This window comes from Haemaphysalis longicornis, unplaced genomic scaffold (assembly GCF_048455015.1).
Source record: "Haemaphysalis longicornis isolate Haplotype H1 unplaced genomic scaffold, Haemaphysalis longicornis Haplotype H1 scaffold_1, whole genome shotgun sequence".
Lineage (NCBI taxonomy): Eukaryota > Metazoa > Arthropoda > Arachnida > Ixodida > Ixodidae > Haemaphysalis > Haemaphysalis longicornis.
Window position 1 is genome coordinate 414,490,604 of NW_027526203.1, and position 14,886 is coordinate 414,505,489.

Consider the following 14,886-nt stretch of genomic DNA (forward strand, 5'->3'; position numbering starts at 1 on the left):
CCGGGCCTCAGAGGGAGGACTCGGGAAAGAGTCTGGCCATCCGGCGAATTTTTTGTTGCTTCGTCCGCCTTTGTGCGGGTGCCGTCGAGGTGTCCTGAAACAGGAATGCCTCCCCATTGCCCCAGCCCTTTCCTCCGCTAGGCAGAAAGAATAACAACAAGGTCCGCCGCCAGGGGCGCGGCGGCCTGCGCGAGACGAGGCCATCGATTGGGGGGAGTGCGCTAATCGAAAGCGCCGCGTAGAGGTACACCAGCTGGGCAGGCTGCGCGCCGGGTCCCTCGGCCGCAATGCCTGGCAGCGCGGCCCCTGCGCAAGACGCCCTGCCGCCTCCCGCCGCTCCAGCGCGCCCCCTGCGATGCCCTACCTCGACGCCCACGCGGTGAGTCGCACGAGGCACGGCTTCTTCAGGACAGCCCTTCGGGGCATAACGCGGCCGCGCGCCCACAGACTCCGCGCATGCCGTAGCGTTTTAAGCCGGTGCGGCCCCAAGCGCCGGGTCCAGTGCCCGGCACGAGACCTGCGGTAAAAACTACAGGGCCGTGCAGGAGCTTTTGCTGCGTCCCCTGAAAGAAAGCACGTGACAGGGGCTGGATTCCCTGCTTAACATTCCTCTGGCCTGTCATTCACCCAATTAAGATCGCTTCGCTTCCATCCGCTGCTCGAGCTGTCTCGAAGGTGCAAGAATGTAGCGCTAAGCCGTGAGCCGAGTCGGTTGCACACGAAACCTCGATCAGATGTCCGCAACGTTCTGGAAGGGTGGACGAGCAAAGAAAACGCACGCCGCTGCGGCACACGGTACTGTGCTTTCTTCACTCTCCACCGTCTCCGGCCCGTTTGTGTCTCCTGGTGGTAGCACTTCTCCCGGCCAATGTTAGTGATCGTGCTTTAAGTCACCACTCACAGCAATGGGAGAGAAATGCACTTCATCGCTACAGAACGGTCACGTTCTCCTCTCCACCTCATCCACTTAAGGAATCTCCCGAGGGCGCAGTGAAATGAAAAGTGCCTCTTCAAACACCGCCGCAGTTCGGTAGTGTTTCCTCTTTTTTTTCTTTTTTCTCAAAAGGGGGGGGGGGGGGGGGGGGGGGAGTCGTACGTGCGCACCTTCGGCCGACTCATGCGACATTTGTGGCAGCTCGATGATTCAGTTCACGTCCCATGCCTCGATAAATGCGCGAGACCTGGCAACGCGAGTTTCGTTGTGCGCCAGACAACGGCGCTAACCATTGGCACTGAGCGGCGCTTCTACCGTTCTTTTTTTTTTTTCCCCTTTCGAGCTAGATGTAGGAGGGAGGGGCAAAAGAAATACGCCCGCTGTCGTTGCGGCGCGATATATGGGCTTCTCTGAAATTGAGCCGTTCTGCTGATCTCCCCTTCCGCCTGCAGCGTGTGCGTCTGTGACCGCCCGCGCCTGTGCGACGAACCAACTCGGCCGAGAGAAATAAATGACGGACTTGGAATGAAACTGGGCCTTCCGTGAGTTTACTGCCTTTTACGTCCGATCCTAGAATAACGTGGCTGACTCGCTTTTGCTGCGTCCTTTTCCCGCTTTTGGCTTCAAACCGTCTCTTGAGCCGCCGCACGCGGGATAAGGCTGTCCGAAAAAACACCGCCGTAAAGCGCTGAGGGAAACCGTGGGTCACGAAACTGAGCTCAGTGCAGCAAATTTGAAAAAATAGATGAGGGGAATTGAAGCAGTAATGTTGGTTGTGGGAAAAACAGCGGCTACAAGTGTAGAAACTGTCACTGGAACAACATGTACAGGTACGTACACTCTTAAGAGTCAATGGGTCTCTTTTGCCGCAAGAAACCCGAATAAACGAACACTGTCACTAATGCAGCGAAATCGGCCAATGAGAAAGCCCCGGATACGATTTGAGTCAGAATGCAGGCTCTGCAACACTGCGCCATGCCAAACGAAATGCAAGCATTGTTGCAGTGTCGCAGCGCACTGTCGATTCAAATCGTGTGCTCCAGGCTCCAGGCCTCGTCATTCACCGAATTCGCTTCGTTGACGACAGTTGGGCTCTGTGATTATTACCAGTTCCGGACTCACCGCTTAATGTCTGGAACTCCATCCGGTATTCGTTTCCCACGGGTATTCCTACGACGAAAACTCATTGAACTACCCAAAACATTTTCCGCGGGTAGTCCGCGGGTTACGTTATGTCAAACTGCAGAGGACGTCACAAGAGCAATGGCTTTGCTAACGAGATGACGTCAACACCCCGAAAAGGCAGGACGCAAGAAATGCACGCGCATCGTCTCGTTGGCACGAAATTTGAAGGTGTAACCGTTACCCGTTATTTTTATACAATGAATGCTGCAAAAAGATCTGGTGTTTTCGAAACGTGAGGTCTAGACAGGGGAGGGAATTGAGCACGAGGGTCATATGCCTGACAGAAATAAGCGCCTGCGATTCCACGAGACAGGGTTGGTGTTCCTAACGCCTTTAGAGACATTGGGAAGGCGTCTGTCACGAAGCGGAAAGGCTGAAAACAAGCTCAAGCGATGCTGCTGGTTTGGTTATGCCGCTTTATACTGAAATTTTCAGCGAAGTAGCAAAAAACAAAAAGAACGTAGGATTTTTTCTCCCGAACATTTGTGCCAGCAGCTCCAATTTTTTTTATTAACAAAACAGCAATACTGCAAACGAAGCCCACTCAACCCCTCAAACGCGTCACCATGGAAGCAAAAAACAAGGCAGAAATGAACTCAATGTTTGTTTATAACAGAAAGTTGGACAAATCGGTTTTCTGATGACATACATAATTGATGTGTGCTGCCTGTCTAGTTCGCACTCTTTTCTTGTGCTCCGGTCTTTTTTCGGGCTACAGAATTATGTATGTGCAATCTTTATTTATAACGTAAAGGCAATCGGTTTTTTCCTTCAATGCAGCCAATTTAAACCCTCCGATTTTTTCGCCACGCGACTTAGGCATAATTCATCGGCATTGTGCGAATATTTTTCTATGATCGAGCAATTTTAAAAAGTAAAAATGAGCATCTATGGCAATTTAGCCAAGCGGCTCGAAGTTAAAAGCTCTGCTGCTACACAAGAACGCATAAAAATGCCCCTTATTTTTCTTTTGAGCAAATTTGCCGAATCAGGAGTGTCAGCCAATCGTATCAAGGACTTCACTTATGGTGCTCCTTTTTTCGCTTAAGGTTGTTCGATCACTAGGCCAATTATCGCACGGGCCAGTCTTCCTTGTTCTACGGCTAAACACGGCGGATAGGAACTTTGGGCGAGCCGCCGTGGCGGCCTGCGAAGCTCACAGACCCTCGCCGTGACAGTCACCGACTTGTTGCAACAGAAAACATGTTGCAACATCAAACAGAGGCTGTTTGCTTTTGCAACAAGCCTCCGTATTGACGCGGTTTCTGTATACGCTGATGGGGTAAAACAACGTCTAAATGGGCCCTAGCTCTTTGGAAACTGACCGTAAGGCTCTTGGCAAACTGTTGGATGAGCCACTATGCTGCAGTATCTTTGCAGGGGTGACGGGTTCGAGATCCGCGCCGGGGCAAATGGCCATAATTTTTTTAAACGTGAAGCTTCTGTAACTGTTTGTCCGCATTTCGATGTTTCCATTTTTTGCCCTGCGTGCTTTTCTATTAATCGCTTCCGCCATGTACGTTCTCATAGTGTTGTCGGGGGTATTTCAAGTCTTGTGTTTAAAGAAGGACTTGCCTACTATTTTGCTGGTAATTTAGTATTGAACTTTAAAAAAAGAACTACATCTTTTGATTTACCATACCGTTTTCTTGTGAGCGCGAAGGAGGAGGCAGGCGCACACTAACCACTATTATGTGTTGCAAAAAGTACAACTTTTGAGTCGACACTCGCGGAATCGCTGAGGGGACAGTTACGCAGGATGAAACAAGCTTAGACGTGCGCACGACCAGTTTCATGTCGTGTTTCAGCCAATGCGACGTACACTGGTGATGAAACAGTGGGCACCTTGAGCTTGGTTTGGGCGTTGGTTACTTTCGTCCTTTCGTCCTGCGTAACCCTCGAATACAGCTAGAATGTCGATACAATAAAAAACTATTTTATTTTCTACAATAAAACTATTTTATTTTCTTAAATAAAAACGTTTTTATTTTATAGCAAGCCCACTTCAAATGTTCGCTCAGATTTAGGGTTAAACAATCAGAGCCACGCCCGCTGTGTGAGGCCAGTGACTGGTTAACAGCTGTGGTTTTTTAACGTGAACGGATATATAGTACACCTGCGCGCGTATTTTAACTCCACCAGAAAAAGAGAGAGCTGCCATGGTTTGCATGCGTTCGGCTCGGTTACTTATTCACGGGCATTGCATTGATGCCAGGTATGTCCCGGCATGGGCTTCGGCAGGGGGGAGGGGGGGGGGTGGAATGGGCACTTCCCCCCCACCCCGTTCCCCCAAGCCACACCAGAACAATTGTCCCCTTCCCCCCACCCTCTCCCACTTCCCCGCAGTGAAATGAGTGAGCCCCCCTCAAGACATACTTCCCGTCTTTACTTCCCGTCTACACTTCCCGTCTTTAGATGAAGGAAACTTAGTGAGCGTAAGACTTGCGGAGAACTTCTTTATTTGCATAGCAAATCTTCTAAGGTTAAACTAACGGTATTGCGAAGCTTAGGCTAGAGTTGTCTGCTTTCTCTCAAACCCACCGCGGCGGCTCAGTGGCAAGGCGTTGGCACGAGGTCGTGCGTTCACTTGCCAGCTGTATTTTTCACGGCGGCTAAAAACAACAACAAAAAAAGAAGGGCCAGGTGTAATGATTTCGGCTTACGTTATATTTCACCACGGGGTACAAAAGAATTTTCAGCTCACGTATACCATACCTCGGCTGGGATGTTTTTTTGTTTTGTTTTGTTTTTTTTTTTTTCTTTTATGCACTGTGGTTAGGTTAGCGCGTATCTTGTACGTGGTTCCGCAAGTGTTCAACAGTGCGACATTCGAATGTGCAAAAACAAAGAGTAGTTCTTATAAGAAGCTCTTTTATCACAGAGTGAGCTTCGGAAATTGCCGCGCTATGATAGCTCTTTAAAAGCCTACACCAACCAGTTTTCGTCGCTTCAGTAGGTCCTCATAGCGTGCCTAAAGAAGAAAAAAAAAGCAAGAACGCATAGGACATGGTAGAGCTGGTAACCTTGGCCTTCTATGTCCATGGAATGCGCTTTCGCACCGGGTTTGGAATGCCGTACCAGCGCACATGTTTAGCCGACCAACAAGAAAATAAATGACCGTCTGCACCACCGTAATTTCACTCCTCTCCCTGAACGAACAGAAGCGGGTAACCTTGATGACGCTGTCCTAGTTTTTTTAATTAAAGGAAAGCAATTAACAGTTCCGGCCTGATGGCTCCCGTGTTAGTCTTTGGTCGCTCCTGATTGACTGGCGCAGCGCTCGAAATGAACCGGCCGGGAGAGCACAGCGGTAAAAAAAAAAAGTCAAGAGACGATCCGAGCACGGTGGGTAGATTGAAGTGGCTCCGTATATTTACAAATAGCAACCGCCGCGTTTCAAATACCGGCCTATTTACCCAATTTCGCTCTGCATCGCTGTTGCGACAGAATAGATTGCTGGTTGTACCTCGGTGCTTGCTTGCTAAAAGTCAGTAATTTACCAGGGGCTGCGTGGTGTAGAGAACTCGATATTTGGTCTGGTCATTCGACGTTTTTCACGTGTCACGTGGGACAAGTGTTCCGCAGGCCAGTATAATTCAGTTACACAATTTATCTCTTCCTCGGCGTTTTAAAATATAAAAACAAAAAACGAATCGCTGGGAGAGTTTGCTTTAACACGAGAGTGTTTTATTCCCGGATATACAGCGATTTCACCGACGTCATATCCGTCATGTAAATGATGTCAGTACAACAGAGCAAGCGGCCTGTAAAGGGTGCTCCCCTGCACACAGCGTCTTCTTGCGGGGAAGCAATCTTTAGTACTAAAGAGTACGTTATACTTAGGGTTGTTCGTTTTTGGGTTTTATATTTTACACGAAAGTGTTTTATGCCGGTATACACCAAGATTTCGCTGACGTGATATCCGTCACGGAAATGACGCCTGTACACCTTTGCCGAAGCGACCCGCCAGCAGGACGTCGCTCTCCAAGCACACCCACAAGACAGCCGCCGAGCCGCAAATCATGCTCACCTGCAGATTTCGCTGCACCTTTCACTTTCGTGTTTTACCGATTCCTGTGACAGAGAATTCAACCAAGGTTTTTTTTTTTGTTTCGTTCGTGCCCGTGGGGCTAATCGTATTAAATATACGGTCTAAAGCTGACGTAATCCTACAATTTGTCTTATGCAACGAAACTGGTCCCACAGCAGCGTGAGATAAAAAAATACACACTTCTGTACAACACAGTGCAAAAGAAGGGAAATGTCGTAAAGGTCATTTCAGTAGCGGGAAAAAGAGAAAGGTAGGCAATGAAGGAAGCGCAGGGGCCATCTTCACGAGGTCATCAGAATGACCTGAATGGACAGTTGATAACCACTGGCGCAGCATCAGAAGGATCAGCTGACGCTGAGTAGTTAGAGTCTCTGAAATATAAAACATAAAAAAATTGGCCGCGTATCTGCTCCTTCCGTTGCAAATGTCGTCAAAAGACGATAGACTTCGTAGACATTTGCCAAGGAAATGCCCTCCTTTGCTTTCCCGCTCACCTCTCATGCTGTTCCTGTACCGTCGCGCTCATCCCAAGGTAAACACACTAAAGGTTCGCGCAAGGCGATTTGAATTTACCGCGTTCCGCTGCTACAGGCCGGGTTCCTCGATGCCAGCGCTGCAGTACGGCAGAGACGCGCGTGAATGGAGGCGGCCGACTACAAGGTTTATAGAACCGCGTGGTTGTGCTCCACGTGCGTTCCAAGCAGAACGTTGAACCTAGCTAGTGGAACCTTTCGTTGCTGTTGCCGCGTGATTTTTCATATGCCGCCAGGAGGCGGCGGTTTTCTGCAGTAGATGTCGAATATCACTTGTTATCTAAAAACCAAGCATACATGAATTTTTTGATAAAGGAACACTGTAAATATCCCTTGTGTACTAATTTCCTGTATTATATTTGCGTAATGTTATGTTCTTGTTCAACAAAGTTGACAAGTATGAACATATAAACCGGGTAGACGTTTACATTTGGTTGTGAGTATATAAGACTATTGTGCAATATCAGTTTTATTTTGGCCGGGTGGCTGAATCTAGTCACAGACAGACAGACGGACAGACAGACAGACATACAGACAGACAGATAGACATACGAACAGACCAAAATTTCTTGGTTTAAGTAGCCCAAGAAAGACTATCGTCTTTAAAAAGTTGCTTCCATTCCAATTGAGGACGGCGTCACCTCATCGCGTATCGCTGAATACAGCAACGCGATGAACTGAACAGAGCTCGCGTATGGCTTCTCCTTCGTTCCAATTTTCCGCACTGTTTTCGGAGGAAAACATGTTCAGCCAACTAGCCCAACGTTAAGCTTTAAAAATTCCCCGCATTTCCCCGAGGGGAAGAATGTGAAAGTGCGAATGCACGAGTTGAATTTGCGCGGTTCGGTAATGTTCACGAAAGAGAGATCACACACACACACACAACTACAAAGAAAGAAAGATGCATTTATGCACAGACACCTATTTGTGTTGTCGTTCTACTTGATTGCTAGAGCGGATCTCAGCTTTGAAATTTCGTGTCAGTACTCCTTTAAGCAGGTGCATTAGCCCTTCTCACGCCCGATTCTTGGCCAATCCCACACGTGGGTATGTGCCATGTCAGCGGCCAGGCAGCGCGCGCCCATCTCCCCCCGTTGCCAAGGAAGACGAGGAGATTCCTGGCCAATCCCCCACGTGGGTATGTGCCATGTCAGCGGCCAGGCTGCGCGCGCCCATCTCCACGTGCGCGGACATCGCCGGTGGACGCAGGTTCAGGGTCGCTTAAGAAGTGCATTGCACTTAATATCGCTGAATTAGCTCTCCAAGCATAGTGTATAACCACGCTGTCGCAGTATTTGCGATCGAAGCAGAATCATAATCTGCTCTGGGCAGCATAGCTCTGCCATGAAAGGCCCCTGCCTGGCGCCATCTCGAACCGGTTTGCACGTGCGTAGAGAGAGAAAAAGTCACAAGGACGCAAGCGTTTACTAAGCGCACCCGCAGCTGTCCAAAAATGGCTTAGTCGAACGCTTCTCAACAGCGTTGCGAAGGTATTATGCGAGAAAAAAAAAAACGGCCCTGTAGCATAGTTAGCGAATACAATATATGCGACTGTTAGGGGATACCAAAAGGAAGAGCAGGAAATATTATGGGATACCAAAAGGAAGAACAGGAAATATAATGGGGGGCACGGACGCCCTCGTGAAGCCCTTGAAAAATAATGAAATATCTTAGCTACATTCTCAGAAATCACCCCAGGTGGGCTTCACAGCCAAGTCCTAAAACGTCCAATCAGCCTGACCCAAGTGTGAATTTGGCGAATGACGAGGCCAAGCACGCGATTAAAGCAAAACAATAGAATCTTCGTGGGGACAACAGGGCAAATGCCCGCCTCGCGCTGTTCTCGCAGCGCAGATTCCAATTTTTTTATCTAATCACATGCTGAGCCTCGTCATTCGCCAAAATCGCACATTTGGTCGCGCTGCTTGGCCATTCTTGGGCGTTGTGATAAAGCCCACCTGCGGCGATTTCCGATAGTGTATCTCACTCTCGAGAGAAGTGTACACGGCCATGACTTACTTCAAGCACTCACTTAAGGGGCCCCGTGGGACACCCTGAAAGAACATTTGGTCACCATGCCCAATGGGCTAAGAAAATAAACATTATAGGTGCCACGATTAAATGTCAAAAGCACGAATTCATCTTATCAGGCTACCATTGGTGTTTAACGCTGTAAGCTGATAACAGCGACAAAAAACAACTGTAACTAGGAAAGATGTGGTATAAAGTACGAACAGGAGATGCACGCTAAAAGCGACTGTGGGGCTGCAGAGGGGGGACGGTGCGAGCGGTAGAGAGGCGGCAGGAGGCAGGACACAGGTTAAACGAGGACTGAAGGAATTTCGGTGGCAAAATGAAGCGTTCCAGCAGGGCTTGTTACTCCTGAAGAGAGGAGAGTTGCGGCTCTACTTGCGCATAGGTTGGTGTGCGATGTCTGCGAACCAGTGGGATGGATTGTTCCCTCTCAATTGGTTCATTTCGCTAAAATGCACCAGAATAACTAATCGCTGCGTCCAAGGGGAATATTTGACAATCGACACCGACATACGATTAGTATAAAAAATTTGATGTATGCTCTGTCGTCACGATATAAAAGATTCTCGCTCTGCTTGAATAATGTCACAGCGCCAACCGCATTTTTCTGACCAATTAAACTTGTGTGGTAGGCATCATTACTGGCATCCTAGTCATGTGCTGAAAAGTGAACTGTAGTTCACTTCATGGACGGTCATCATAGTCTGGGAAAATTCCTCGGGACACCTAAATCTGCTGACGTGCTTTGAATGCGGAAACTTTATGGCTTCCCCTGGCGATGCTTATCAAATACTGCTTTAAGCGCGGAGTTTCAAGTGGTCTGCTGTCTGCTGTCTGCTAAAAGGGAAGAAAGAGACGCAAGACGATTTACCAGTTTTGACCAAGTTTATTCAAACCCCCAAGGCCTCCGGCGTAGTTTCGACAACAGTAGCACGGGTGGCGGCCCCTCTGCTTTCTACGCCCCTTTCCGTCTTTCGCCGTCGGCTCAACATGCTCCGAAACCGGGCCGCCCTTGCCGCCGGAGTCACCATCAGCTGCAGGTTCAGCATCCTCGAGGATTGACGAGAGAGCGTTGGCAGCGTGATTTGCCACGGGAGGAGACATCCAACATACGCGTGGCAGGTCCGGGGCGCCGTCCTGGTCCCCATCGTTCGAGCCCTCCAGGTCGAGGTTGTGCTCGCTCCCACGCCGATTCTCCCTCTGCGGTGCCTCCAGCCGCCTGCAGGATCCTGCCCGGGCGGTCGTCAACAGCGCCGCCGACGCACCTCCCCGAGATCTCCCCTCCCGCAGCCAGCTGTGCCCAAGGGCCCCAATCTTGGCTCGCTCCTCCACGATTCTTCTACTCGCCGCAGCGGCCTTGAGCGAAATATGCCCCTCCATGTTGCTTAGGACCGCTGTGTTTACGACGATGCTGGCCAAGAGGTTGCGGAGGGCCCACCGTTGGCAGTCGCCCGGCCGGGAGGAATGCGCCGAAGCCGAGGCGCCGTCCTCTTGCGGGAGAGGCGGCGCAGCCTCCAGGTCGTCGGGTCCCTGCGGCCACTGCAGGTGACAGTCCCCGCTCGATGCACGGGCCTCCTCCACGATTCTTCTACTCGCCGCAGCGGCCTTGAGCGAAATATGCCCCTCCATGTTGCGTAGGACCGCTGTGTTTACAACACCGCTGTCCAAGAGGTTGCGGAGGGCCCACCGTTCACAGTCGTCAGGCCTGGAGAATTGCACCGAAGCAGAGGCGCCGTCCTCTTGCGGGAGAGGCGGCGCAGCCTCCAGGTCGTCGGGTCCCTGCGGCCACTGCAGCTGACAGTCCCCGCTCGACGCACGGGACCGTGCTGCGTCGCCCTCCCGGCCCGTCACTTGATCGGGCGTCGGCTCCGCCGGCAGTGAATGCCCTTCGCTGCGACTATCGGTGCTGTCGCTTCCCTGGACGCTTCTCGCACTGGGATTATCGCTGGGGAACGGCGCGTCCAGGCTCCCCTCACGGGTCCCTCGGGTGTTTTGCCCGTCCATTCTGCTGCGGCCCTGTGCAGGGAAAGGTGAGCCACAGTTGGTGCGACTCTCTCCGCAGCAGCCTCGAGGTGTCCGGGCTGCTCGCTCTCACGTGTCCAGGCGAATCTCGGCCTCTTCCGCCTCGTAGCAGTCCGAGACGGCGGGTGGAATTGCTGGGTGGCAGCTCCTTTCGCCTTCCGAACAGCGCCGGAGATCGATGCGCGTGGACTCCCGTTGGTCACAGCCAGTCAGCGTCGTCCACACGACGTGCGCGCGACGCTGGCTGACCCGGTTCACGTGCGCTACCCCAGTCGCCAGACGAATCGCGTTCATGCCCAAATCCCGACGGAATTTCGGCATTCTGCAATCTGGATGTTATAGGCGGACAGATGGTCCTATTACATAATATTTGCAACTGCTAACTCCTTAAGCACCACATTTAAGCGAATTGCAAATACCTATGAGCACAAAAGAAACAAAGAGAAATTCCATCAGATTGCTCCGAGGGTTCGCCAGGCGAAGCGAAACATTTCAGCCCAAGTTAAAGGTCCCCAGGTGGTCAAAATTCATCCGGAGCCCATCACTACGGCACGCTTCATCGCCTGCCTTGCGTAGGCGTGTTAAACCCTACAATATTAACCATCATCATCAAGTATCGAAACCTCGTGCTGGATGACAAGGCGCCGGTGAACATTTGGAACCCCCCATGTGTTCTGGTAAAGATTAGGTTTGCAGCTGCTCTCGAAAGGGGAAGGGGGTTGACGTCATTCGAAGGCTAGCGCATGGCTAGTTCTCGCCCAAGACGCCGAGCGCAAGCGTCAGGAGCCAGCATTTGCCGCCAGAAGAGCCGAGTGCAGGCGACAAGCCCGCCGAGACAACGAGGAACATTTAATAACCTGCCCCATCAGCCCCATCAGCACGTGTAGTGGTTTACAACAGCTGCGCTGGACATCCACTTTCTCAGGGCGGTATGGCGTCAATTTTTTAAAAGTGTACTGAGTGCCGTCTCTAAGATCGCGGTCGCTACCCAGCCACGGCGTCATCAGAGAAAGGTTCGGCTCGATGTCTGGTGCGGAGCCCTGTATAAATTGGATTGAAATTCAAAGGCCAAAAACCCTGGTGACCAATAAGGAAAATGATCAAGTGATATATGTTTCATTCGAACAGCCCTGTGGGTCTTCCTCCCAAGGTGCACCTGAGTGATCCTTCGCGGTGTCCAAAAGAGTGAATTTGACGACTAATGATGGCCCTTATACTCTCTGGCTCATAGTTTAGCTGCATTGTGCCATCGTGCAAAGCAGAGCCATGCATGTATTACGGGATATCACAGCAGTTACAACATTCTCAAGCCTAATCGTATAATGCGATTCGTCACGTCCTATACCACGCCCCTTCGGTCTTAATTATCACAATAATTACCAGACGATGCTTTGCAGCGAGGCACACCCACAGGTGCTTTTAGAAGTGTACGCCTCAATTTAAAAATAAACGATTAAGTACCTGATCTCTCAAAATAGAAAGTCTATAGTGCTGATTTTTTGACCTCGCTACAATCGTTAGATGAAGTTCATAACGTTTCAATACAACAGAAGTGGCATTTTAGTGTGTCCTATCTAGGATCACTGTTTCGTATTAGCAACCACTGGCAAAACCTTTGCAAGTATGGCATCTTGAAATGCAAAAAAACAAAACAGAAACCTTTCGTTTCTAATTCTGTCGGCTTTTAATGCACTAAAGGGAAATTTTGAATATGCATAGAAGCCGTTGTGGCTCGAGCTAAGACGCTTTATGCTTAAAATCCCATCTTTTCTAAAAAAATATTTTTGATGGTTTTATTTGTAGTTTCACTAAATTTTTTCACTCGCCAAGCTTCAAGTTTCCCGTTTATGCGAGAAAAAAAAATCCCAGTTGGGTCACCTAATTGGCTCACTTCCGCCCGAGCTTCAGTTTATTTTCATGAAGTGCCGGATCTGGCCTGAGGCTAAAGCTCTCTCTTTGGAACAGCACAAGGAAAACCTCAGGGATATTGCTCAAGAAGGATGAAACAAAAGCTGCTCCGTTCAACGGTGTTGCAACTCCACGCTCAAGGGCTCGCTGGCCAAGCGCACGATCCCTTGCCCAGCTGCAGTTCTGGCCGGAAATCATGAAAAGCGCGTTGCCGCCAGATTACGCTGCCTGCATCGTTGTCCCCCCTCCGTCTGCTCGTTTGTTTCCGAGCAAAGCGACGGGGAAAATGCGCCTGTTCGAGGCAGCCGAATCGGGTCAGTCTGTGCACGGGTCGCTGTAATTAGTTTAGCCGAAAGAGGCGCCAAGTTGCTCGCTGCGTGTTCGCCCGTGTCGGAGTTCTCTTTTCTAGCGGCCATTTAGGCTGCGTTCTCCGTCAAGCTTTACGCGAAATCAGGCCGTTTAGGCGTTGTGAAAGCATTCCCCCTAACTCATTTCCACATTCCTTGCATGATATCTCCAGAGGGTTCTTGGTTAAAATACACGACTACATCTGCATGTTTAATCGATTCACTCACTGGTTAAAAAAATAATTAGGCATTCCGCGAGGCCATTGCAGAAGTGCAATGGCGATGTTTTAAGGAAACGGAAGTGCGAAAGTTTGTACAAGGGCGTGGCAAGCATGGGAAGCCTCACATGGCTGTAAGAGGAGGCAGGGCGTCAGCACAGAAAAAGAAATGCCGCGTATCCGCTTTCTTCGCTTCAAATATCGTCGAAAGGCGATCTGCCACACCTGCTACGCAACACCCTGTCCTCTCTCCCTTGCCCACCACTCACGCTGTTCCCCACCCTTCTCCCTTCCCCAATGATGAATGGAATAGATGTTTGCTTAATTCAGTTCAATTTTCCCGCTTTCGCACTGCTCGCGCGCCATCTGTTGGCACTTTTTGCTTTCATTGTTCTCGGAACAACTCGAGGAGACAATTTTTTTTTGCTTTAGTGCTGACTTCTATGTCACCTCTCTTGGATAGCGTTCTAACGCAATTTTTTTAAAGTTTGCTTTCGCCGAAACGAATCCCACACATGCTTTTAATTAAAACAGCACCACTTCTGTCAGTTATGTGCTTATGTTCTGGCTCAAACATGCCTACTGTTTTAACCAGTCTTAGTATTTTGGAAATGTCTTGCCCATATGTATTTGTTGTACAAGAATTCCTTCAGGTTTTGTCCGGGCAGTTTAATCGAGTGGCAGGCAGACAGACCAACCAAAAATTTCGCCTTTATAAGTAACCCAAGAAAGGCTATAGTCTTTAATAACTGTGCCTAACGTACGAATCGGCACGCTTCGGAAACGCCTACGGCTTTTCCAGAACTTGTAGTGCAAATGCTGGTGACGATAGGAAACCTCCATTAATGCTCTGCAGCAGGCAGGTTAACGGGACTACGGATGGAAAAGTGGTGACAGTGACATTAAAAAAAACAATGTGCAATGCTCTGCAGCAGGCAGGTTAACGGGACTACGGATGGAAAAGTGGTGACAGTGACATTACAAAAAAACAATGTGCTTATTTCTATTATTAGCATTAAAACCGGGCCATTCTGCATAGCCCTAAACATAAAGCGCATGGTACCCCATGAGCAGATATTTATTCCAGCATAACACAGCAAGGCCCATAGGCTAGTATTCTAGGTAGCTTTTGACCAAGTAATCGATGAATTGGTTCAGAACGGCAGCCGATTAAAATACTAATACGTCTTGAAGCTCGTGAAGTGCGAGAGCATGCCTATTCTTGTAAATGCTGCTGAAAAAGAAATGCAATTGGTTGCAATTATATCGAAAAACACAATTTAGTGGAGCTACAAATTGCGTATTAAAAACTGAACAATTACTTGTAATTGGATATATTACTTTTTTGACGTTACTATACACGTAACCTTTTCTCTTACAATCCCTTGTTATAATACATATATGCGCAGTAAAATCCTTCAGCCTCATTTTGCCCCTGTCCTGGGCATCTTGTTATTAAGCTTCCGCAGCAGTACGGTTTTATTTTCTAATTTTTGGGAGTGAGGTCGTAGGGGGATCATAGCGCCACCCAACGAAGTTCCAGCTCAGCAACAGAGTCATGGGGACTAGAGTTTCATTGGGAGGACACATTTTTTTTTAAGGTCAGTTCACACTACTCGGGATGTGGGGCGGCCCGTCTATATATTGCCAACGT

At 49.5% G+C, this 14,886-nt stretch overlaps 1 protein-coding gene across 1 annotated transcript in view; it reads left to right on the plus strand.

Annotated features, from left to right (window-relative positions):
• Positions 1–241: 241 nt before the first annotated feature.
• The window catches only part of LOC144155556 (dual specificity protein phosphatase 22-B-like), a 59,870-nt gene continuing 45,225 nt past the window's right edge, over positions 242–14,886 (plus strand). Inside the window, exon 1 of the mRNA XM_077687072.1 lies at positions 242–379. The gene's annotated coding sequence lies outside the window, so the exon portion shown is untranslated. The remainder of the gene's footprint in view (positions 380–14,886) is intronic.